We start from the raw sequence: 25,573 nt of genomic DNA on the forward strand, positions 1-25,573 counted from the left end.
AGCCCTTTGGTGGTAGTATGAAGAAGGGATTGGAGTGGTGAGGGATGGGAAGCCCAGAGACCAGTTAGGAGGCCCTTGCAATAATTCAGGTAAGAGGTGATAAGGGACTGAATTAAGGTGGCAGCTGTTTGAGTAGAGAGAAGGGGTCTGATGTGAAAGATATTGGGAAGAGAGAAATGGCAAAATTTGAAGCTTGATTGGATATGTGAGATGAGGGAGAGTGTGGTCAGAGACAATGTAGAGGTCACAAAGGATGCTGGTGTTTTTTACAGAAATAGGAAAATTCAAAAGAGGAGTGAGTTTGGGAGGAAAGACCAAGTTTCAGTTTTGGACAAGAAGAGTTTGAGGTATCTCTGGGACATTTGGTTTGAAATGTCCAATGAGTCATCTGATGATGGGACTGAAATTCAGTGTAGAACCTTGGCTTGGATGTATAGATTTATGAGTCATCTGTATAAGGATCATAGTCAAACCCATGAGAATGAATGGATTATAAGAGACAGTGAAGGAGGAGAAGGGGACCAAAAATGCTAGGGTGGCAGTACATCCACAGTTAGTATGTGTGATGTGGATGATGAACCAGCAAAGGAGATACAGGAGCAGTCACGACATGTAGAAGAAGCAGGAGATAATAGCACATGAAGACCTAGAAAAGAGAGGATCCAAGAGGAGGAGAAAGTGGTCAAGAGAAGCTGATGTAGGGGCAGCTAGGTGGCGCAGTGGATAGAGCACTGGCCCTGGATTCAGGAGGACCTGAGTTCAAATCCAGCCTCAGACACTTAACAATTACTAGCTGTGTGACCCTGGTCAAGTCACTTAACCCCAATTGCCTCACCAAAAATAAAAAATTAAAAAAAAAAAAGAGAGAGAGAGAAGCTGATGTAGTAGGGGGGCCAGGAAGGATGAGGACTGAATGTGCTGAGTCTACTGGCAGTTAGAACATCCCTCAAGTCTGAAGCACATGAACCCTCCTTGTGGGCTGACCTTTTTAGGCCATAGGTGGCAGGGAAGCAACATCATGAAGGGTTAGAGATTTAATCACTGGATCAATCAAGTCTTGGGACAATCTCCCTGCCTTTTTTTTTTTTTTTTTGGTGAAGCAATTGGGGTTAAGTGACTTCCCCAGGGTCACACAGCTAGTAAGTGTTAAGTGTCTGAGGCTGGATTTGAACTCAGGTACTCCTGACTCCAGGGCCGGTGCTCTATCCACTGTGCCATCTAGCTGGCCCCTCCCTGCCTTTTAATGGAAAACTAACCCAACTTATATGTCAGGGCCTTGGGAGAAACTAGCCTAGCCTAGGTAAATATTGTTCATACCACACTCTCTACCCTTGTTTCCCATCCCTAGCTCATACTTGCTCCTCTCCTCACCACCACACCCATGCCCTCCCACATCTCTCTGCTAAACTAAATCCTACCTTGGCCAGAATGCCTTGTAACTATATGTAGCCCTGGGTACCTGGGCATCCAGCCTGAATAACATTGCCTTGAAGATGAGAGGCTCAAGCAGCTGCTGTCTCAAGGCTCATCAATTCATATGAGATGTCTTTTGAAGTTGGCAAAGAGAAGTCAGAAGGTGGGCAGAGTTGAGTGGTGTGTGCAGTCTCTGGACTGCCTGCTTTCTTATCACCCACTTTGGGGCTTTGGTGAGCTATGATGGTAGGATGGAGTGATCAAGGGTGTGAAGCAGCAGAGAATGCCGAGAGCTGAGAGTGACAGTTGTTGAGACAATGCAAGTATCATACTGGGTCATCTTCCTATTCTCCTATCTCCATTTACCACCCAACTCAGCTGAGTTCTCTTTCTCCTTTCCTAGGAGGGGGAGGAGTTAAAGAAAGGAAAATGTGATTCTTCCTATCAACGAACTGTTTTCCAGGATCCCCACTGTTCACTCTCCTCTTGTTGCTATCATTGTAAACCCCCTTATGAACAAAAAAACCCCCAGAGGCTGCTAGATCCTTGTGTGATATGATTGATGTTGGCTTGGGTAGAGATTAGGGGAGAAGTTTGGATCTCTGTAGTGGGACAAGAGATAGGCGAAAGAGCAGAAACTGATACTATTTGAAAGTGCCTAATGTAATGAAAACATATTGAAGCCATACCTCTAAGCAAACCTAGGTTTCCATAAACAGGAGAACCTATAAGGAGATATATATAGGTAGAGGTATAGGTACACATATACACACATATGTGCATATGTGTAATATGTATATACACAGGTATGTGTATACATACATACACATATAAGCACACACATAATACATGCATACATACCCTAGACAGAGTAGAGATAATAAGCCTGCTACTCTTTGCCACTGGAGCCCAAATGCCTGCCAGGGCCTATGCCGCAGTATACTCAGATTCCTGTTATCACTGGGGCTGTTTACTTTACCAGACCAAAGGTTATTCCCCTGCACCAAGATGTTAGTGCTGCCCACCTTTTCTGGGATAAGTGCTGACTCTCCTCCTATGCCAAGGTCTGAGCATTACATTGGGTGCTGTCACTGGCCCCTCATTCCAGACAGTATTATTGCTGAGGCCCGAGTTCTACCTTTCTATTGTGGACTCAGTGCTATCCGCAAGTCAGGGCCTAAGCAATTACCACTGCCCCTCTGTGCCAGGATAGGGGAGCTGCTTGAACTTTACCCAGCCTTCCTTTGCTGGGGTGCTGCCAGCTATTCCAGGTGGGAAGGGCTTAAAGTGAGGGTTAGTACCATGGGTGTGATAAAATAATAGGATTTAGCAGATACTCAAAGGCCCAACTGGAGATTAATCTAAACTGATTGAATTAAGTGAGAGTGATTGACTGCTGATTAGCCTACTTCAAGTTAACTAGATTGTAATCACACCTGGCTAGCCCTTAAGAAGGTATTGTTCTGGGGGCAGCTAGGTGGCGCAGTGGATAGAGCACCGGCCCTGGAATCAGGAGTACCTGAGTTCAAATCTGACCTCAGACACTTAACACTTACTAGCTGTGTGACCCTGGGCAAGTCACTTAACCCCAATTGCCTCACTAAAAAAAAAAAAAAAGGTATTGTTCTCAGAAGCTAAAGACTTTGAACTTAACTTGAGACCACCTTCAAGTCCAGTGAACCAAAGGATTTGGATGACACTAACCAATCCAGCTTGAAGCAGTGTGTAAGGACCATCCATGCTCTGGACCTATAAAAAGCTTCCACACTCAGTTTGCTGGGAAATTTGTGATTGAAGCAGGCTCGTGGCAGAGGACTTGAGGAAGAACCAGACCAGGCTGGAACTCTAGGCTGGGTAGGCCTTTTCTTAACTTTCTGAACTCCACGTGAATACCTGGTATGCTTTAATAAATGCTTAATGCCCAAAGACTGGTGCTAAAGCTTCTAATTTAAGGCAACCACACATTAAAATTTTAAACATCACATGGGGAAGCATGTCCCTGGCCCTGGCTGGTCCACCATGTTGATGAGAGCAGGAACCACCAGCCACACAGGATGGCTCAGGCAATTCCAAAGGATACTGACATGACTTGGGCTGCTCTTTTTGTCACTGATCCCCTCTACCATGCAGGGAAGTCTTGTTTTCAGTTATCCCCAAAAAGGAATTCAGAAGCTCCTGATGTCTTGAATCACAAGGATCGTATCAGGACTAGGAATATCCAGTTCAGGTTCATTCAGCTCTGCTTAGGACACAAAACCAAAAAGGCAGCAGTGACTCCTCCAGCCCAGCACGTGTGCCCTAGCTGCCATCTGCAAGCAGTCAGCATTTATGCCAGGGACCAGGGGTGTGCCTGGGGTCTGTACTCTGTAAGGGTGCCTCACTGGAAGTTCCAGAGAGTAGAAGAAGCCTAGAGTCTTTTTTAAACTCTGTGTGTGTGTATGTGTGTGTTTTGTTTTTTGGGGGTAGTGAGGGTTAAGTGACTTGCCTAGGGTCACCCAGCTAGTAAGTGTCAAGTGTCTGAGGCTGGATTTGAACTCAGGTCCTCCTGAATCCAGGGCTGGTGCTTTATCCACTGTGCCACCTAGCTGCCCGCTTTTTAAAGTGGCTTATTACCCCATCCCCTTTTATGACTGAGTTGCATTTAGTGTATCTGTTCATATCCCCAATTCTGGAAAGGTCTTAAACATTTAGTCATTGAAGTGCTTTGTCAAGAAATACTGTGTATCGTTAGTTCTATGTCTGTTGCATGTTAGGAGATCATCTATTGGTGACATCTTTTGAATTTGGCTTGTAGAACTGTACTGATGGAGAATTCTGGGAGACAGAAGTTGGAAGAAGAAGAGTTCATTTTCCACTTTGTTGCCAAGAGGGCAGGCCAGGTCAAGATGTGTCCAGACTCTGGATGCCTGCTCCCCTAGCTCCTCCTTCTGAGACTTTGGTGGGTTGCTGTTGTTGAACAGAGCAGTGGAGTTCTGAGGGACCAGAGAGACTGCTGAAAGCTGAGAGTGACACTTGATGAGACAAAGAGAGCACTACTCTTGGACAGTGCCCTATCTTTCTGTCTCCATTTGAGTTAAAGAAGCATCCTTGCTCTGTTCTTCCTCCCCTGCAGTAAGGTGGGAGATTCTGATTATCTACAGCTTGCTTCTTATCAATGAATTGTGTCCTCACCCTCATTACTCCCTTTCACCACTATTACTTCATTCTCCTTTATCTTAAAGAAAATCTTGATCCAAGACAATCCCAAAGGACTAATGATAAAACATACTATCCACCTCCAAAGAAAGAACTGAAATTGATTGAACACAGACTGAAGCATGCTATTTTTCACTTCTTTCTTTCATTTTTTTAATTTATTTGAGTCTTCTTATACAAAATGACTAATATGGAAATGTTTTACATAATTGCACATATATAGCCTATATCTGATTGCTTACTGCCTCAGGGCAGGGGGAGGGGAGGCAAAGAGGGAGGGATAGAATTTGGAACTCAAAACTTTAAAATTAAAAAATGTTTATTATTTTTAAAAAATCTTGTTCAGTTATGTATGACTCTTCATGACCCTGTTTGGGGTTTTCTTGGTGAAGATATGAGTGATTTGCCATTTCCTTTTCCAGCTCATTTTACAGATCAGGAAACTAAGGCAAACAGGGTAAAGTGACTTGCCCAGGGTCACACAGCTACTAAGTGTCTGAGGTCAGATTCGAACTGAGGAAGATGAGTCTTTCTGACTCCAGGCCTGGTGCTCTATCCACTATACCACCCAGCTGCTAAAAGAAAATCTAGCAGACACTAAATTATTGTTTGGTGTGATTGTTATTTCCATTGGTAGACATTAGGGGAGAGGTCTGGATTTCTGTAGAGGGAGATGAGACACATCTCTACTTTACTGTGGATGTCTGTCACTTGAGAAGGAAGAACAGACATTGACTTCATTTGCAAGTTCTACACACAACCGAGGCTGCTTGAAGTAATATTCCTAGGCAAGCCCAAGAAAATAGTTTACATACATATCCATAGTCCTGGTAGAAATGAACCCTCAAGGCAAAAAGCAAGTCAAGTCTGGAAAAGGAGTGATTGGTGGATTACCTGTGAGAACTCCCTTCATTTGCCACATGTGGGAACTTGGTCTGTTATATTTTATACCTTGTTAGTACTGAGGCCCCTTGGTTAGAGGGAACCTATAGACTCCATGGTCTATAGTGGTCTGTGTTATGACAAATGGGGACCACACAATACCTTGTTCATGCATTCCCTGTAAGTGAGCCTTGTCCCCATTCAGATGCTACAAGGGGGAACTTTCCTGTATATAGAACATGTATAAAGGAGTGATAGCTAGCATTTATTATAGTGCCTAATGTATGCTAGGCATTTTACAATTATTATCTCCTTTGATCTTAACCCCAACCCTGGGAGGTAGTTGCTATGATCATCCCCATTTTGGAGAAAACTGATGTAAACAGAGATTATGTACTTGCCCACAATCACACATCTGGTAAGTGTCTGAGGCCAGATTTGAGCTCCAGTTTTCCTGAGTCCTGACCCAGTGATCTATCCACCATGCCACCTACCTGCCTTAGGGGGATGCATGTAACCTTTTGTGAGCCCTTTCTTTGAGAGAGAGGGAACAGTCTTTATCTGAGCCCCTGGATTCCTGTGCTATCTTAAGGCATACCAGATAGTGGCTTGAAGTGTGATCTGGTGATTACAGCAACTTCAATGGAAATAAGGGCAGTCCCATCCCCAAGGGACTTCACTAAGGGACTGACATCCTTTGTCAACAGAATTAACATTATCAGAAGCTAGAGGAAACCTCCCAGAATGTTGGGTGGACTCCTTTTGGTGGCTTTATAGGAAGACAGGGACAAGAGTCCCTGGGCACAGGATATCAGGCATGGAAGGTTGGAAATGCCTACATAGGTGACATCACACATTCATTGATGTATTGGCCTTGATACTAAGTAACTGTCCCACCATGAGAAAGATATTTTTCTCCGTCCTTCAATTGGAGGGAATACTCTGCCTTTACAACAAGTCCATTCAAACTTTGACAGCCTAAGAGCCTTTAATATTATTACTGTTCTTATTGGAGAGACTCTAGCTATATCCTTCTCATGCCTAGAACCCTCCAGCCACTCACTAGCCTAACACCCCAGTCTGCCCTGATAATAATAACTAACACAATTACCCTCCAAATTTACATCTCACCCTAGTAACATGTTTAACACCTACCCTTCAGTTGTCCTAGCCCCAATTCTCAGAATCAATACTACCCTTCATTCATGTCCCCCATAAATTTAATATTTTATTTTTCTCCCCAATTACATATAAAAACAATTTTAGCCTTTGTTTCTTAAGATTTTGAGTTCCAAATTCTCTCACTCCTTTCCTCCCTCACCCCTCCCTGAGATAGCAAACAATCTGACATAGGTTATATATGTGCAGTCATGCAAAACATGTTTTCAATTAGTCATAGTTAAAAGAAAACACAGACAAAAAAACCAAAAAAAGTTAAAAAAAAAAGTAAGTTCCAATCTGTATTGACTCCATCAGTTCTTTCTCTGGAGCTAGATAGCATTTTTCATCCATCATAAATCTTTAGGAGCTGTCTTGGATCATTGTATTGCTGAGAATAGCTAAATCACTCATAGTTGGTTATCATACAAAATTGCTGTTACTGTGTACAATGTTCTCCTTGTTCTGCTTACTTTACTTTGCCTCAATTCATGTCAGTCTTTCTAGAACTTTCTGAAATTATCCTGTCATTTTTTACATCACAATAGTATTCTATCAAAATCATATACCACAAGTTGTTCAGCCATTCCCCAATCAATGGGCATTCTCTCAATTTCCAATTCTTTGCCACCACTAAAGAGCTACTATATATATTTTTGCACATATAGGTAATTTTCCTTTCTGTTTTTTATCTCTTTGGGATATAGAATCAGTAGTGGTATTTCAGGGTCAAAGGGTATATCTTTTGGGTATAGTTCCAAATTGCTCTACAAATTGGTTGAATCAGTTGAAAATTCCACCAATAGTGCATTAGTTTCTCAATTTTTCCACACCCCTTCCAATATTTGTAATTTCCCTTTTTTTGTCATATTAGCCAATCTGATAAGTGTGGGGTGATACCTTAGAGTTGTGTTTGTTTGGTTTTTTTAGTGAGGCAATTGGGTTAAGTGACTTGCCCAGAGTCACACAGCCAGTAAGTGTCAAGTGTCTGAGGTCGGATCCGAACTCAGGTCCTCCTGAATCCAGGGCCAGCGTTCTATCCACTGCGCCACCCAGCTGCCCCTATTTCCCCCATTTATCCTACTCTCTCTTTCTCTTTTCATTCTGTCCATCCTCAAAAGTGTTTTGTTTCTGACTATGGCCTCCCCCAATTTGTCCTCCCTTCTATCAGTCCTACCCCATCCCTTTTTCTTATTCCTTTCCGCTATTACTTTTCTGTAGGGTAATATATATTTCTATACCTGAGTATATATCTTATTCCCTCTTTAAGCCAATTCCAATGAGTAAAGTTCAAGTGCCCCTCCCACCTTCCCCATCTTCCCCTCCATTATAAAAGGTCTTTGAGGGGCAGCTAGGTGGTGCAGTGCATAAAGCACCAGCCCTGGATTCAGGAGTATCTGAGTTCAAATCCAGCCTCAGACACTTGACACTTACTAGCTGTGTGACCCTGGGCAAGTCACTTAACCCCCACTGCCTTGCAAAAAAAAAATTAAAAAAAAATAAAAGGTCTTTGATACTTCTTTTTTAAAAAAATAGCATTTCCTGGATTTCCAGGGGTGGAGCCAAAATGGCAGAGGAAAGACATTAAAGGCACAGAGCTCCTGACACAATTACCTCAAAAACAGCAATAATAGGCAGCTAGGTGGCGCAGTGGATAACACAGCAGCTCTGGATTCAGGAGGACCTGAGTTCAAATCCAGCCTCAGACACTTGACACTTACTAGCTGTGTGACCCTGAGCAAGTCACTTAACCCCAATTGGCTCACCAAAAAACCCCCCAAAAAACAAAAAAAACAGCAATAAAACAACCTCTGGAGCAACAAAACCCACAAAAATATGGGCTTAGATTATTTTCCAGCCAAAGACAGATTAGGGGGGGCTGTGCTGGGTTATAAACAGAGTCTAGCCCCCTGATTGTGCTGACACAGACCCCAAGCATGCTGTGCCAGAGAAACTTACCCCCAAGCTTCCTATTCAGCTGCAGCACCAGCGACTTCTGTAACTAAGTTTATGGTCGGGTGAGAGGGCTGAATGGCTGGCTGGGGGAGAAAATACAGGGGTGTCTGTGGGAACTAAGGAGGAATTCGGCTATCCCACCCCAGCAGGGAACCAGGAAGAAATCTTGAGTGGTGGGAGGCTCAGGTGGGGGAGGGGCACAGGCTCGTCAAAGCTGAGAACCACAGCACATAAAGTTCTGCTGGCTGGTTAATTAGCAAGTTGGCTTGAGGTTATCTTCAGACCAGAGAACAGGCCAGGCAAGAGAAAAACCTGCTCTTCCTCAAACTGAAACACCTGGGACCCTGTGAGGCTTGGGACAGTGTAGCTTGGAAGTAGGGACCCACTGTAAGGGAATTAAAAGTCAAGTAAAAGACGGCAAGATAAGCAAGCAAAGAAAATTGAGAATTATAGAAAGTTTCTTTAGCAACAAGGAAGATCAAGGTGCACCCTCAGAAGAGGATAGCAACCTCACGGCCCCTATATCCAAAGCTTCCAAGAAAAATATGAATTGGTCTCAGGCCATGGCAGGACTTTGAAAAGAAAGTTGGAGAGATAAAAGATATAGAGAGGTGAAGGTAGAAAGAGAAATGAGAGCAATGCAGGAGAGTGATGAGAAAAAAGTCAACAGCTTGAAAAGCAAAATGGAAAAGGAGATACAAAAGCTCTCAAGAAAATAATTGCCTAAGAATTAGGATTGAACAAATGGAAGCTAGTGACTTTATGAGAAACCAAGACACAGTAAAGTAAATTCAATTTTAAAAAAATAGAGAGCAATATGAAATATCTCCTTGGAAAAATAGCTGACCTAGAAAATAGATCCAGGAGAGATAATTTGAAAATCATTGGACTAGGGGCAGCTAGGTGGCATAGTGGATAAAGCACTGGCCCTGGATTCAGGAGGACCTGAGTTCAAATCCGGACTCAGACACTTGACACTTACTTGACAGTAGCTATATGATCCTGGGCAAGTCATTTAACCCTCATTGCCCCACAAAAAAAAAAAAAAGAAAAAGAAAATCATTGGACTACCTGAAAACCATGAACAAAATAAGAGTTTAGACAGCATCTTCCAAGACATTGTCAGGGAAAATTGCCCTGATATTCTAGAAGCAGAAGGTAAAATAGAAATGGAAAGAATCCACTGATCACCTTCTGAAAGAGATCCCAGAAGGAAAACCTCCAGTAATATTATAGCCAAATTCCAGAGCTCCCAGGTCAAGAAGAAAATATTGCAAGCAGCTAGAAAAAAGGAATTCAAATATTGTAGAGCTACAATAAGGATAAAACAAGATCTAGCACCATCTACATTAAAGGACTGGAGGGCATGGAATATGATATTCAGGAGGGCAAAGGAACCGGGACTACGGACAAGAATCATGTACCCAGAAAAATTGAATATAATCTTTCAGAGGAAAAAATAGGACTTCAATGAAAAAGAGGACTTTCAGGCATTTGTGATGAAAAGACCTGGACTGAATTGAAAATTTGATTTTCAAATATAAGACCCTGGAGAAGCATAAAAAGGTTAATAGGAAAAAGAAATTATGAGGGATATTAAAAAATTAAACTGTTTACATTCCTACATGGGAAGAGAATACTTTGAACTCATAAGAACTTTCTCAGTATTAGGGTAGCTGAAAGGAATACACTTAGACAGAGGACACAGGTATGAACTGAATATGAAGGGATGATATTTGTAAAGCATTTATTTTTTGTTTATCCTTGTTTTTTGTGGGGCAGGCAGGGTGGGATGGCTTATGTCTGAGGCTGGATTTGGGCTTGGGGCCTCTTGGGTCTGTGAGAACCCCCTGCCAAAAAAAGACATGAGGTGACCTTTGGAAGGTCAGATTGTTGTCGGGAAGTTGCCTCTATTCAAAGACCACCTTTAATTCATGTCAATCAATGGACTTGAATGCTACTAGCCAATTAGCTTGGAGCTGTGTGTGGGGATCGCCCCTCTTCCAGTCCCACAGGAGGCTTCCACTCAAATGGACTGAGAAACTGTCTCTTTCTTTGGTGGCTGGAACAAGCTTGTGGTGGCAGAAGAAGCAGGCTAGGGTAGACAGGTTTCCTATCTTTCTGAACTTCACATGTTCTCTCTTGGATAGCTAGGTGACAGTGGCTTTCCCTCTCTCTCTTTGCCAACCCTAATATACTTTAATAAATGCTTAAAAGCCTAAACTGCTGCTGAATTTATCATTAAATCTTAGCTAGTCCCCCCCCCCAAAAAAAACTGAGGGGACACATAAGGACACACATTATATTTTAATCATTACAGGTCCAAGGCTGGTGCTTTGTCCACTGTGCCACCTAGCTAACCCATGATAACATCTTTAAAATAGGGTTGAGTGGGGAAGAGATGGTCTGGGGAGAGGTAGTTCACATGAAGGAAACAAGAAAAAAGCTTATGGAGGGGAGGGGAAGAGGGGGAAGGAGTTAGGGAGTGAGTGAACCTTAATATCATCAGAATTGGCTCAAAGAAGGACTAACATACATACTCAAGTAGGTATAGTAATATATTTTTGCCCTGAGGGAGGGAAGGGAGATAAGGGGAGGGGGAAGAAGGGAAGGAGGGAAGGGCAGATTGGGGGAGAGAGCAGTAAAAAAGCAAAACACTTTTTTGTTTGTTTGTTTTTTTGGTGGGGCAAAGAGGGTTAAGTGACTTGCCCAAGGTCACACAGCTAGTTAAGTGTCAAGTGTCTGAGGCTGGATTTGAACTCAGATCCTCCTGAATCCAAGGCCAGTGCTTTATCCACTGTACCACCTAGCTGCCCCCAAAAGCAAAACACTTTCAAGGAAGATGAAGATGTTCTGCATTACTGTACAAGTATGACATATTGAATTGCTTGATTTCATAGGGAGAGTTGAGGAGGGAGGGATGAAGAAAAATTTAGAACACAGAATTAGCTCAAAGACCTTAATCTCATCAGAGTGGGCTTATGGAAGGAATAACATTCACATACAATTGGGAGGAGTAATCTATTTAACCCTACAGGAAAGTAGGAGGGGAAAAGGATAAGGAAGGAAGGGTGAAAAAAGGAAGTGCAGAGTTGGGGAGGGGTCGGTCAGAAGTAAAACACTTTTGAGGAGGAATAGGTTAAAAAAAGATAGAAAATAGAGTAAATATCATGGGAAGGGAATAGGATGGAGGGAAATAGTTATAATGATTGATTATAATGGCAAAACATATGGTACCTACTTTGCTGGGCTTTTATGAAGAAAATTCTCTGTCAAATTTAAGGTACTATATACAGGTTATGATGAACAGGATACTATCAGAAAAACCTGGAAAGACCTACATGAACTGAAGCAGAGTGAAATGTACTGTATACAAAATAATAGCAATACTGTAAGATGATCTGCTGGAAAGCATGTGGTTATTTTCAGCAAGGCAATGATCCAATATAACCCTGAAGGACTTATGAAAATTGCAACCCATCTACAGAGAAAGAACTGATGGTATCTGAAAATAGATAGAAACACATTTTTTTTTCATTTATTTTTCTTCTTTGACAATTCTTTTTTTTTTTTTTTTTTTTTTTTTTTTTTTTTTTTTTTTTTTTTTTTTTAGTGAGGCAATTGGGGTTAAGTGACTTGCCCAGGGTCACACAGCTAGTAAGTGTGTGTTAAGTGTCTGAGGCCGGATTTGAACTCAGGTACTCCTGACTCCAGGGCCGGTGCTCTATCCACTGCGCCACCTAGCTGCCCCAAGTTTTTTTTGTTTTTGTTTTTGTTTTTTTTTTTTTTTTTTTTGCAGGGCAATGAGGGTTAAGTGACTTGCCCAGGGTCACACAGCTAGTAAGTGTCAAGTGTCTGAGGCGGGATTTGAACTCAGCTACTCCTGAATTTGACAATTCTTTAATCTGAAGTTTGGGGTTTTTTTGACTGTTTTCTCTCACAACCTAGCGAATGTGGGAATGTTTTCCATGACTACTTATGTATAACTTATATTGAATTGCTTGAGTTCTTGTGGGTGGGGGGTGGGAAGGGAGGGAGGCAGAGAAGTTGGAACACAAAGTTTTAAAAAATTGATGTTAAAATTTGTTTCTACATATATTTCGAAAAATAAAATTCTATTCAAAATAGGGTTGAGGGGGAGGAGGAATACACTAGGGGAGGGGGAAGGGGAGAGGTGGACTGCAGGGAGGTAGCTCGCATGAAGGAAACAAGAAAAAGCTTACGGAGGAGAGGGGAAGAGGGGGAAGGAGTGGGGGAGTGTGTGAATCTTACCATCTTCAGAATTGGCTCAAAGAGGAAATAACATGAACGCTCAAGTGGGCATAGTAATATATCTTGCCCTGTGGGAAAGTGGGAGGGGAAGGGGATAAGGGGGGGAGAGGTGAAAGAAGGGAGGCCAGATTGGGGGAGGGGGCAGTAAAAAAGCAAAACACTTTTGAGGAAGGATAAGGTGAAAGAAGATAGAAAGTAGAGTAAATATCAAGGGGAGGGAATAGGATGGAAGGTAATACAGTTAGCAATAGTAACTGTGAGAGAAATGATGGACAGGATGCTATCAGAAGGACTTAAGAAAAATGCAATCCATCTACAGAGAAAGAACTGATAGTATCTGAATACAGATTGAAGTATAATTTTTTGTTAGTTCCACTTTCTAAAGTTATTTTGTCTGTTTTCTTTCACAACCTGACTAATGTGGAGATGTTTTGCATGACTGCACATGTACAACTTATATTGAATTGCTTGATTTCTTAGGGAGGGGCAGGGAGAGAGGGAGGAAGAAAATTTGGAATACAAAATTTTTAAAAATCAATGTGGGGCAGCTAGGTGGCGCAGTGGATAGAGCACCCTGGGCAAGTCACTTAACCCCAATTGCCTCACTAAAAAAAAAAAAGAGAGAGAGAGAGAGAGAGAGAGTCTTTGGGGCAGCTAGATGGCACAGTGGATAGAGCACTGGCCCTGGAGTCAGGAGTGCCTGAGTTTGAATCCGACCTCAGACACTTGATACTTAGTAGCTGTGTGACCCTGGGCAAGTCAACCCCAATTGCCTCACCAAAAAAAAAAAAAATCAATGTGAGGGGGCAGCTAGGTGGCACAGTGGATAAAGCACCAGCCCTGGATTCAGGAGGACGTGAGTTCAAATCTGGCCTCAGACACTTGAGACTTACTAGCTGTGTGACCCTGGCAAGTCACTTAACTCCCATTGCCCTACAAAAACCAAAAGAACAAAAAACAAACAAAAAAAATTCAATGTGAAAAAATTTGTTTTTTACATGTAACTTGGGGAAAATTCTAAATAAATAAAATTATTTGGAGGGGAATTTGTAAGAGCCCAGTCAAGTCCCTGCCTTTTCTCTACCATCTTGGCTCCACCACCCCATTCATATCTTAAGAGAAAACACAATAGATTCCTTCCCCCATCAATCCCCCACAATATTGGACCCTTTGCATAATGACCCTAGGGATGAATATACAGGAACTCAGACTACAGCTGCTATTTCCCATACTCAAATAAGGAAAAGGCTCACAAGATAGGGTTTCCCCCTCCCTCAACCAGAGGAAATAGTCCTTCTGCTTAAACTTTAGGGGACTGTATTCTCTACCTCTCTCTAAGAAGCTTAAAGAACTCATCTTAGTAAACCTGATACTCCCTGGTTCCCCTTGGCTATCTTTTCCCCATCCTCCAAAACTATGCTGTGATGGACAGAGCCTAGGACTTCAAGTCAAGATATCTGAGTTTCAAACCTAAATCCAACTTTCACTAGCTATGTAATCATAGGCAAATCACTACCTTTCTGAGCTTCTATTTCCTTATCTGTAAAATGAGGATTATCATACTTGTGCTACCAATTTCACCGGGAAAGAACCATGTATACCTTGAAGCACTATATGCAGATGAGCACTTTTGAACTTTACAAAGCATGTTACATATATTGCCTCATTTGATTTTCCCAAGACTGACTCCCAAGACTCAGTTGGACTTGTAGCCCAGTAACCCACATCTTTTTCAGAAAAACTGCTATCTATACAATCATCCCTAATCTTGTATTTGTGAAACTGACTTTTGAATCCTGTTGTTGGTTAGTCAAGTCTGACTCTTCCTGGCCCTATGGACTATAGCACACCAAGCCCTTCTATCCTACAATAGCTCTAAAAGTCCAAGTTCATGTTTATTGTTTCCATGACACTATCTATCTCATCCTCTGCCATCCCCTTATCCTTTTTTCTTTTCTTTTCTTTTTTGCGGGGCAATGAGGGTTAAGTGACTTTCCCAGGGTCACACAGCTAGTAAGTGTCAAGAGTCTGAGGTCAGATTTGAACTCAGGTCCCCCTGAATCCAAGGTCAGTGCTTTATCCACTGCACCACCTAGCTGCCCCTCCCTTCTCCTTTTGTCTTCAAACTTTCCCAACATCAAGGTTTTTTGCAATTAATCCTGTCTTCTCATTATGTGGCCAAAGTATTTGTGCTTCAGCTTCAGTATTTGACCTTCCAGGGAATAGTCTAAATTAATTTCTCTAAGTATTAATTGATATGATCTCCTTGCTGTCCAAGGTACAGTCAAAAGTCTTGTCCAGTACCAAAATTTAAAAGTGGTGATTCTGTGGTGCTTTGCTTTCCTTATAATCCAACTCTTACAGCCATATGTTGCTACTGGAAAAACCATAGTTTTGACTATTCAGATCTTTGTCGGCAAGGCAATACCTCTGCATTTCAGTATGGCATCCAGATTTTCCTTCCAAAGAGGTCTTGCTCTTTTTAATTTCATGGCTCTAGTCACCATTTGCAGTCATCTTTGAGCCCATAATTATAAAACTTGACACTGCTTCCATTTCTTCTCTCTTGATTTGTCAGAAGGTGATGGGACCAGTTGCCAACTTCTTGACTTTTTTTATGTTAAGTTTCAAGCCAGCTTTCATGCTCTCCTCTCTCACCCTCATCAAAAGGCTTCTTAATTTCTCATCACTTTCTGCCATCAGAGTGGTATCAATCTGCATATCTGAAATTGTTGCTATTTCTCCTGACAACTTTAATTCCAGCTTTTGATTCATCCAGCCTGGCATTTTGCATGATGTACTCTTTTTTTTTTTTAATAGTGAGGCAATTGGGGTTAAGTGACTTGCCCAGGGTCACACAGCTAGCAAGGGTTAAGTGTCTGAGGCCACATTTGAACTCAGGTACTCCTGACTCCAAGACCAGTGCTCCATCCACTGTGCCACCCAGTTGCCCCATGATGTACTCTTCATATAAATTAAGTAAATATGGGAACAATATACAGCCTTGTAATACTCTTTTTCCATTCTTTTTTTTTTGCACGGGGCAATAAGGGTTAAGTGACTTGCCCAGGGTCACACAGCTAGTAAGTGTCAAGTGTCTGAGGCTGGATTTGAACTCAGGTCCTCCTGAATCCAGGGCCGGTGCTTCATCCACTGCGCCACCTAGCTGCCCCTCTTTTTCCATTCTTAAACCAATTAGTTGTTCCACATTTGGGTCTAACTGTTGCTTCTTGGCCCACATACAAGTTCCTTGGGAGACAAGTAAGATGATTAGGCACTCCCATCTCTTTGAGAACTTGCCACATTTTGTTGTGATTCACACAGTCAAAGGCTTAGATAAAAGCACAAATGATAGGCTTATCAGATTTGCAAATGACACAAAACTGGAAGACAGCTAACAGGTGGGATGTCTGAGTCAGGGTCCAAAAAGATTTCTACAGACTAGAACATTGGAACAAATTTAAGAGGATAACATTTAATGGGGACTAATGTAAAAATCTGAATCCTAGTGGAAGACTATCTGTTTTTGGCCCTCCTCAGAGAGGAAGAATTCTTTAATATTATATTGTTCTTCCATTCTCCTGAACTAAGTTCTACACATAGTGGGTTCTTAGTAAAAATTTGTTGAATGTCTGGTATATAGGTGGTGCAATTGATTAAATTAAAAAAAATAATAACTCAGTAAAGATGCTTCTATGGTCCTTGACTAAAACAAGAGGCTTAAAGTCAGAAGAGGCTTGGGTTTGAATTCTGCCTCTGAGAATAGCTGCTGAATCCCCGGAAGTTACTAAACCTCTCTGAGGCCCAGTGTCTCTGTTGTTATTGATTTGTTTCAATTGTGTCCCACTCCCTGTGACCCCCATTTGGAGGTTTTCTTGGCAAAGATACTGGAGTGGTTTGCCATTTCCTTCTCTAGGTCATTTACAGATGAGGAAACTGAGGAAAAGAGGGCTATAGTGACTTGCCTAGGGTCACAAAGCTAGTAAGAGTCTAAAGCTGGATTTGAACTCATGAAAATGAATCTACCTGATTCTAAACCCAGATCTCTATTCACTGCATCATCTTGCTGCCCCCAGTGTCTCTGAACTTATCCCACATAAGTATGATAATACCTACCTAACAGGATTGTTCAATTCAATTTTACAACATTCACTTTTGTTTGTTTGTGGTTTTTTTTTAGTGAGGCAATTGGGGTTAAGTGACTGGCCCAGGGTCACACAGCTAGTGTGTGTTAAGTGTCTGAGGCCAGATTTGAACTCAGGTACTCCTGACTCCAGGGCCGGTGCTCTATCTACTGTGCCACCTAGCTGCCCCGCAACATTCACTTTTCAAAAAAGGAAATAGTATTTTATTTCTTTCAATTATATGTATTCAACATTCATTTTTTATAAAATTTTGAATTCCACATTTTTCTCCCTTTCTTTTTTCCAAAGACAGCAAGCAATATGATATAGGCTGTAAATGTACAATCATGTACATGTACATTCACTTTTTTTTTTGCAGGGCAATGAGGGTTAAGTGACTTGCCCAGGGTTACATAGCTAAGTATCAAATGTCTGAGGCCGGACCTGAACTCAGTTCCTCCTGAATCCAGGGTCAGTGCTTTGTCCACTGTACCACCTAGCTGCCCCACTACATTCACTTTTTTTTTCTTTTTTTCTTTTTTTTTGCAGGGCAATGGGGGTTAAGTGACTTGCCCAGGGTCACACAGCTAGTACATGTCAAGTATCTGAGGCCGGATTTGAACTCAGGTACTCCTGAATCCAGGGCTGGTGCTTTATCCACTGTGCCGCCTACATTCACTTTTGATTTTTGTACTCCTTTGTTTGTGGTTGTTCTTTCCATTTTCATTGTTGTAGTCATTGTGTATATTATTTTTCTTGACTCTGCTTACTTTGCTCTGTATCAGTTCCTGTAGATCTTTCCATGCTTTTCTGTATTCATTGCATTTGCCATTTCTTACAGCACTGTAATATTCTATTACATTCTTGTGCCACAAATTGTTTAGCCATTCCAACTGATAGACATCCAGTTTGCTTCTAATTCTTTGCTATTACAACAAAGCCTGCTATAAATATTTTGGTAATACAAGATAATTTGAGAAGGGGGGATGAGAAAGGAGAAAGGGAAGGGAAAAGCTTTTCTTTACTTTTGGAGGAGTCACTTGAGTCTCTGAGGCTGAAAAATTGCTAAAGATTCTGAAGTTTGAGCAATGAAGAGGCTTTTCCATCATGGGAGTGCTCTCCTGGGAGAAGGCACTAAAGTGAAAGATGGAATGTCCTAAGAGAAATGACTATTTCTCTCTTATATTAATAATCAATTATTGAGGGGTAGCTAGGTGACACAGTGGATAAAGCACTGGCCTTGGGTTCAGGAGGACCTGAGTTCAAATGTGACCTCAGACACTTGACACTTACTAGCCCTGTGACCCTGGGCAAGTCACTTAACCCTCATTGCTATGAAAAAAAAATTGTCTAAGGCTGGGGGTGATTTGGAAGTAAGTGATCAAAGTCAGGCCCAGTCCCTCTTTAGAATAGGTCCACCTTTCATTATAATATTCATTATCTCTCATTACTTGTTAATCAGTGTCAATTGTCACCTTCAGAAACATTCACTCTTCCCAGAGCATATAAAAATTGAGTGGGTTTTATGAGGGGTCTTTGGCATTCAAAAGTGTCCCTGACCTCTTTTATTAATAATATGCTAGAAATATTAATAAAATTACTGATTACCCAGAAATTATGTCTCTAGAACTTTTTAAATGTCATAGTCCAGTTCAGAGATCACCAGATCAGTTTGACTGCCATATAACATGCATAAAGGTGTGTAAGAAGAAAGCAAGGTTGCAGTGAGGTTGTGGTGACCTTTACATTTTGATCTGAGGGGTTTATTTTTTTAGCCTATGTAATTCCTTTTTTTTTGGGGGGGGCAATGAGGGTTAAGTGACTTGCCCAAGGTCACACAGCTAGTAAGTGTCAAGTGTCTGAGGCTGGATTTGAACTCAGGTCCTCCTGAATCCAGGGCTGGTACTTTATCCATTGCACCACCTAGCTGCCCCCCACCCCACACCCCTATATAGTTCCTAAACCTGGAATGCATTCCCTTCTCTTTGTTGCCTATTAAATTTCTTACCTAGCCTTTAAGCTGTGGAGTATACAGCCCAATGAATTCTACATCTCCATCCTCTGACTCTTCCTCTCATCATCATCTTCTTTCTCTCTAGAGAGATATGGATCTGCTTTATCAACTCTTGTTTGTTAAGAACCAGTTTGCAAAAAACAAACAATCAAACAAGCAAATAATAAATAATAAATAAATAAACGAATAAATAAAATAAAATAGGGAGGAACCCTGGAGGCAAAAAAAAAAGTCAGTTTGCCATTTCACCACTTACTCTGTTTGTTTGTTTGTTTTTGGTGAGGCAACTGGGGTTAAGTGACTTGCCCAGGGTCATACAGCTAGTAAATTGTCAAGTGTCTGAGGCCGGATCTGAACTCCTGACTCCAGGACAGATTCTCTATCCACTGTACCACCTAACTGCCCTCACCACTTACTTTAAGAAAAGCGAGTTTCTATAACACCAAGCTTCCATTATTACTGTACTCTGTGTGTGTGTGCTTTTGAGAAATAAACCACCTGGAGAGAGGCAAATGGATAGCAGTGTACCTATGGAGAGAGAGAGAGAGAGAGAGAGAGAGAGAGAGAGAGAGAGAGAGAGAGAGAGAGAGAGAGAGAGAGAGAGAAATATATTTTCATAATTGCTGTAAACATTTCTAGCATGGAGGTTCAGAGCTAGACTAAAATAAAATATTATTGATTCATATTTTTAAATTTTTCCAAAGCAGAGAAAGACCAAGTGAATTGGAACCAAAAGAAACCAAGGCACAACTGAAAGTATAGAAGTCCCTTAGGGGAAAATGTTGGAGTTAGCTCTTCTGAGATCAATTGATTCAGGCACCTTTAGTACCTTTGTCTTTCCGAAGCAGTAGCCAAGGGCTATGTCTAGAAATAAAGTAATACCTGAAGGGGAAGAGTGTTGGAAATATCAGGTACTAATCTTACTGGATCGGTGGGTCTCAGGGGAGTAGCCAAAAGGGAATAACTAGTTATCTTCACTAAATCTTCACATCTAACCCCAAACCTTTCTAGAACCACAAACAACCACTATTAGAAAGTGATGGGTGGTGGGGGGGGGGGCGGCCTCAGACACTTAACACATACTGGCTGTGTGACCCTGGGCAAGTTGCTTAACCCCAATTGCCTCACTAAAAAAAAAAAAAAGTGATAGGGGTTGTATGCTTAAGATTTGTGTGCTGTTATACAGTGTAAATTTTTAGTTTTATTTGAAGAAAATACAAGCTAAGATAATTATTTGCCTAATTGTTTTATAACAAGTGTAAGAGGGGCAAGCTAGGTGGTGCAGTGGATAGAGCACCAGCCCTGGATTCAGGAGGACCTGAGTTCAAATTTGACTTCAAACACTTAACAATTACTAGCCGTGTGACCCTAGGGAAGTCACTTAACCCCAATTGCCTCACCAAAAAAAAAAAGTGTAACAGGAGTGAGATAATTTTTTTTAAAATGGGGGTGTTGTAAATAATAAAAGAAAATGACAACATATCAAGACTTTCACCTAGCTGCCCCAGTGGGGGAATTTTTAAACGGTCCATACTAAATTAAAAGAAGTCACATAGCCAGCTAGGAGTTCACAGATTAGGCCCACCAGTTAAGTTAATAATATATTTTTACATTTGAATGTCTACTGCAAAGGGACTTAAGAGCCAGTTATAATTTTTTCAGCAATAGCTATAATTTTTCATATAGACAGTTATAATTTTTCATATAGCCACAGTTGTAATTTTTTTCAGATTAGCAGTTAAATTAAAATATTTTTAACAATACCAAAATAAAAATTCTGAAAATCAAAGAAGAGATCAACAAACTGAAAGCAAAACAAAACAGAACATTGAATTGATAAAATTAAGAGTTATTTGGGGTTTTGGGGGTTGCATCAATAAAATAGACAAACCATTTATCAGGATGATCACAAAAAGAAGAAAAACAAATTTCTGGCATCAAAAATAAAAAAGGAGTGCTCATGAATAATGAAGAGGAAATAAAAGAAATTATAAGAAATTATTTGGCCCAATTATATGCAAATAAAACTAGTGAATTAAATAAATGAAATGGATATATATTTATAAAAATATAAAATGCTCAGATTATCATAACAAGAAATAAAGATTTTAAATAACTCAATCTCAGGGAGAAAAAACTAAATAAGCCACATATGAATTCCCACAGAAAACAAAAATCAAGAATCAGAATGATTTAAAAGTTAATTCTTTCAAACATCTAAACAAAAATTAATTTTAATATTACATAAATTGTTTGCAAAATTAGGAAAAAACAAAGGAATTCTATCAAATTCCTCCTATAATGGAACTGTGGTCTTCATACCTGCAACAGGGAGAGACAAAACAGAGAAAGAAAACCATAGACAGCATTGTGTATAATAGAGATAACCTAGAAGTCTTTCCAGTAACCTATGGGGTAAAACAAGGATGTCCTTTATCACCACTATGATTTGCCATAGTTTTGGAAAGGCTAGCTCTAATAATACGAAAAAAAAAAAAAAGAAATTGAGTGTATGAGATGATTATGGATTTGAGTCAGATTAAACTCTGAGGATGGGGTCTGGAAGGTACCCAGCCCTGCCCCAGTATAGTTTGTTTAGAAGTTTATTGCTTGTCAAATTCTCACTGTCTCCTTTAAGTTTTATTGCCAATTAACAGTATTTTTACTTCTGCTCAGTCTCCCCACTTGTCAGCTACATATTAGTTTTGTCTGCAATCCATCATGTGTCAGAACCCCAGTCCCAGTTGAGTGGGTCAGGGAGTTTGCCCACCAATTCAATACTCAGGACTCAAGAAGAAAGGACAGGGCTCGGCACAGGATGCAGCAATTAAGTTGAGACCAGATGTTAAGTGACATGTCTCTTTTTCTCAGAGCAGAATCCCCTTGGCCCTGGGGTCCCAACAATGGATTATTCTTTTCTTCCCAACATAGCTGAAGATAAATTTTAACCCTGTCGTCCTTCTAGAATTAATACGACTACAGAACAATGCTGAAGCACCCAAGTGACTCTTCCTGTTATTCAGGTTGAATATCTTTAGACACGGGTCGGGAGAGGGGAGTCAGTGGGAACTGTGAGATCTGAAACATCTGACTGTCACTCCCCTGTTTCCTCTTCCTTTGGTTTGACCTTGTTCCCCCTCCCCTTTTCCCCCATGTTCCTGGAACACGTATGCATGTCTCCATACATTGATCACGAGCTAAACACGCACCCTGGGTGAGACAGGATTGGATGTTAGATTGTGAGCTCGCCCTAGTGTGCATGGGGACTTCCCCCCTAACATTCCTATAAAAGGTCAAGGCATGTATTAGCTAGCTCGGCTCAGGCATTGAGTTTGCCCATTCCCATGGGAATGTAATAAATCTGTCTCTGCTTGACTTGGTGGTCTCCTCAAGTTATTTGGGTAAACTGAGGCAGTTTGCCCCATACATTGAGGAAATAAGCATAAGCAAAAGGGAAATAAAATGATCACTTTTGTAGATGGTTTACTTAGAGAAATTCAGTTAACTAAGAATTAATTTAAGTAATTACTTGAGCTAAGTAGTAGACATGAAATAAACTCACACAAATCATCAGCCTTTTTGTACATGACACAAAAATCTCACAGAAATAGAAAGAGAAGGGCAGCTAGGTGGTCTTTATCCACTGATAAAGTACCAGCCCTGGATTCAGGAGTACCTGAGTTCAAATCCAGCCTCAGACACATGACACTTACTGTGTGACCCTGGGCAAGTAACTTAACCCTCATTGCCCCACAAAAAGAAAGAAATAGAAAGATAAATCTATGTGTGTGTGTGTTTATATGTGTGTGTACATACACATTCACATATACATATATAAACTGTCATGTAACAAATAGAGTATGTCATAAAGACCAGTTGGCCCAGTCTAATGACATGTAGAAATACACTCACATATACATACATATGTATATATGTGTATATGTATGTGTGTATATATATATGCAAACACATATATAAACTGTCATGTAACAAATATACTATGTTATAAAGACCAGTTGTCCCAGTCTAATGGCATATAGAAATATATGAAGTGTCCTACACCAAGTCTCCAGGGAGTCTGTCTTTCTACACTTTAGGGGAATAGGAGGGTGGCTCAGACTGGGTAATCACTTCCTTACTCTTCTTTCAGAGCTAGGGCAGCTAGGTGGTGCAGTGGATAAAGCACTGGCCCTGGGTTCAGGAGGACCTGAGTTCAAATCTGGCCTCAGACACTTGACACTTACTAGCTGTGTGACCCTGGGCAAGTCACTTAACCCCAATTGCCTCAAAAAAAAAAGAGGGATATTAGACTAGGATTATATCTATCTTTTATACACCTGATATTTGAAGTCTAGGGGGTGTGATTTTTTTTCTTTGGTTCAAGATAAAAGCCACCTATTCTAGTCACTCCAGGAGAAGTAGCTGTATTCCAGACCTAGAGAGTAATAGCCAAATCTTCTTATACAAAAGATAATCACAGATAGCAAACAAACATTTCTCAAACCAAATAAGCATAATTGGGGAAGCCAGTTAAGGTCTAAAATTCTAGCTGTGATGTCTAAAATCTAATGAGTGGTCACTTTAAATTAGAAGCTTTAGCAAGAGTTTAGCCTTTTAAGTATTTATTAAAGTGTATTAGAAGTTAGTGAAGAGAGTGAGAGAGGAAAACCCTACTTTGGATCTATTCAGTATAACCAGAGAGAAAAACTTTCCTTTCCCTAATAGCCCACATGAAGTTCTCCCTATTCTGCCTTCCCCTGCCACCAAGCCAAAGTCCGGAAACAAAAAGACCCTTGCTTCTCAGTGGCTTCTCCAAGAATCCCCCTCTGACACCAGAAGCCGGTCTGTCCTCACACACAGCTCCAAGCTAATCGGTTAGTAGCACTTATTGATGCAACTAACAGGCAGTAACTTTTGGACGCCAATCTGACCTTCTGGATGCTAAGTCACATGCTTTCTGCTCAGGTCAGAGCTGTGGTTCCCACAATGTCTTTCTCAGCAGGTTGGTAGCGCTCTGATTCTCACACAGCCCAGCCATTAAGAGGACACTCTCGGGGCAGCTAGGTGGTGCAGTGGATAGAGCACCAGCCCTGGAGTCAGGAGTACCTGAGTTCAAATACAGCTTCAGACACTTACTAGCTGTGTGACCCTGGGCAAGTCACTTAACCCCAATTGCCTCACTTAAAAAAAAAAAAAAAGAGGACACTCTCACCCAATAAATCCACTCTTAAAAGTCTCTGGGGATGCAGATGCTGAGATATTCAAAGGACCTATTGGTGTATCATCTTTTCTTTACAGGCTCTAGGGGAAAATATCATCCACTATTCAAGGACTACATCTTGCCTCATCTCTCTTTTCATCTGCCTCTCTATCCCAGAAGTCTCTCTGACAATCATAAGGTTTGTTTCCCTGTGTATAGGCAGCACCATAGGACTGCTCTTCATGGGATTACCAAATATACCTTAGGGTAAGGCTACATGTAAGATATTTGGGTGCTTACCTACTGAGGCTTACATAGGAACTATATGAATATAACTATAAAACACTCTTTACAGAAATAAAGACAGACAATAACTGAAAAGAGGTTGATTGTTCATGTTTGGGCCAGGTCATTATAATTCAAATGACAATACTAAATTAATGTACTTAGTGCTTTGCTAATTGAAGTCCCAGATAATTACTTCATAGAGCTAGAAAGAATAATAATAAAATTAATTTGCATGAACAAAAGGTCAAGAATCCCAAGGAAATTAAGTGGACCTAGCAATACCAGATCTCAAACTATGCTACAAATCAGCAATTATAAAAAATATTTGATATTCTCTTTAGTTAAAAATTAGAAAAGTTGTTCAGTGGGAGAGAATGGGTATAAAACATATAAAAGCAAATTAACATAGTAACATAGTGTTCAATAACACCCCAAATCCTAACTACTGGGGTAAAGTCTAGAGAAGGAAATGGCAAGCTATGATGGCATGTCAAGAAAACCCCAAACGGGGTCATGAAGAGTTGGATATTATTGAAATGACTTAACAATTGGGATAAAGGTTCATTATGACAAAAATTGCTGGGAAAATTGGAAAGAAGTCTGGAAGAAATTAGGTAATAGACCAACATCTTGTGCTATATTCCAAGATAAGTTCCAAATGGATACATGACCTATATATAAAAGATCATACCATAAACAAATTAGAGAAGTAAGGAAGGATACATTTTCACAACTGTGGATAGATTAAAGATTCCTTGAACACACAGAGATAGAATCATAGGAGACAAAATGAACAAATTTGATTATATGAAATTGAAAAGTTTTTCACAAATACAATGAAGTTAAAATTAGAAGGAAAAAAAATGGGAAAAAAAATCTTTGCAGCAAGTTTCCCTGATAAAAGTCTGATGTAGAACATATATAAGGAATGGAGCCAAATATCTAATAATAGTAATTGGGACTAATTCCCCAATGGTCAAAGGATGTAAATAGGTAGCTCTCAAAGGAAGAAATCTAAGCTATTAATAGCAATATGAGAAAATATTCCAAATCACTAATAGTTTGAGAAAT

Source organism: Dromiciops gliroides, chromosome 1, assembly GCF_019393635.1.
Source record: "Dromiciops gliroides isolate mDroGli1 chromosome 1, mDroGli1.pri, whole genome shotgun sequence".
NCBI classification, from domain to species: domain Eukaryota; kingdom Metazoa; phylum Chordata; class Mammalia; order Microbiotheria; family Microbiotheriidae; genus Dromiciops; species Dromiciops gliroides.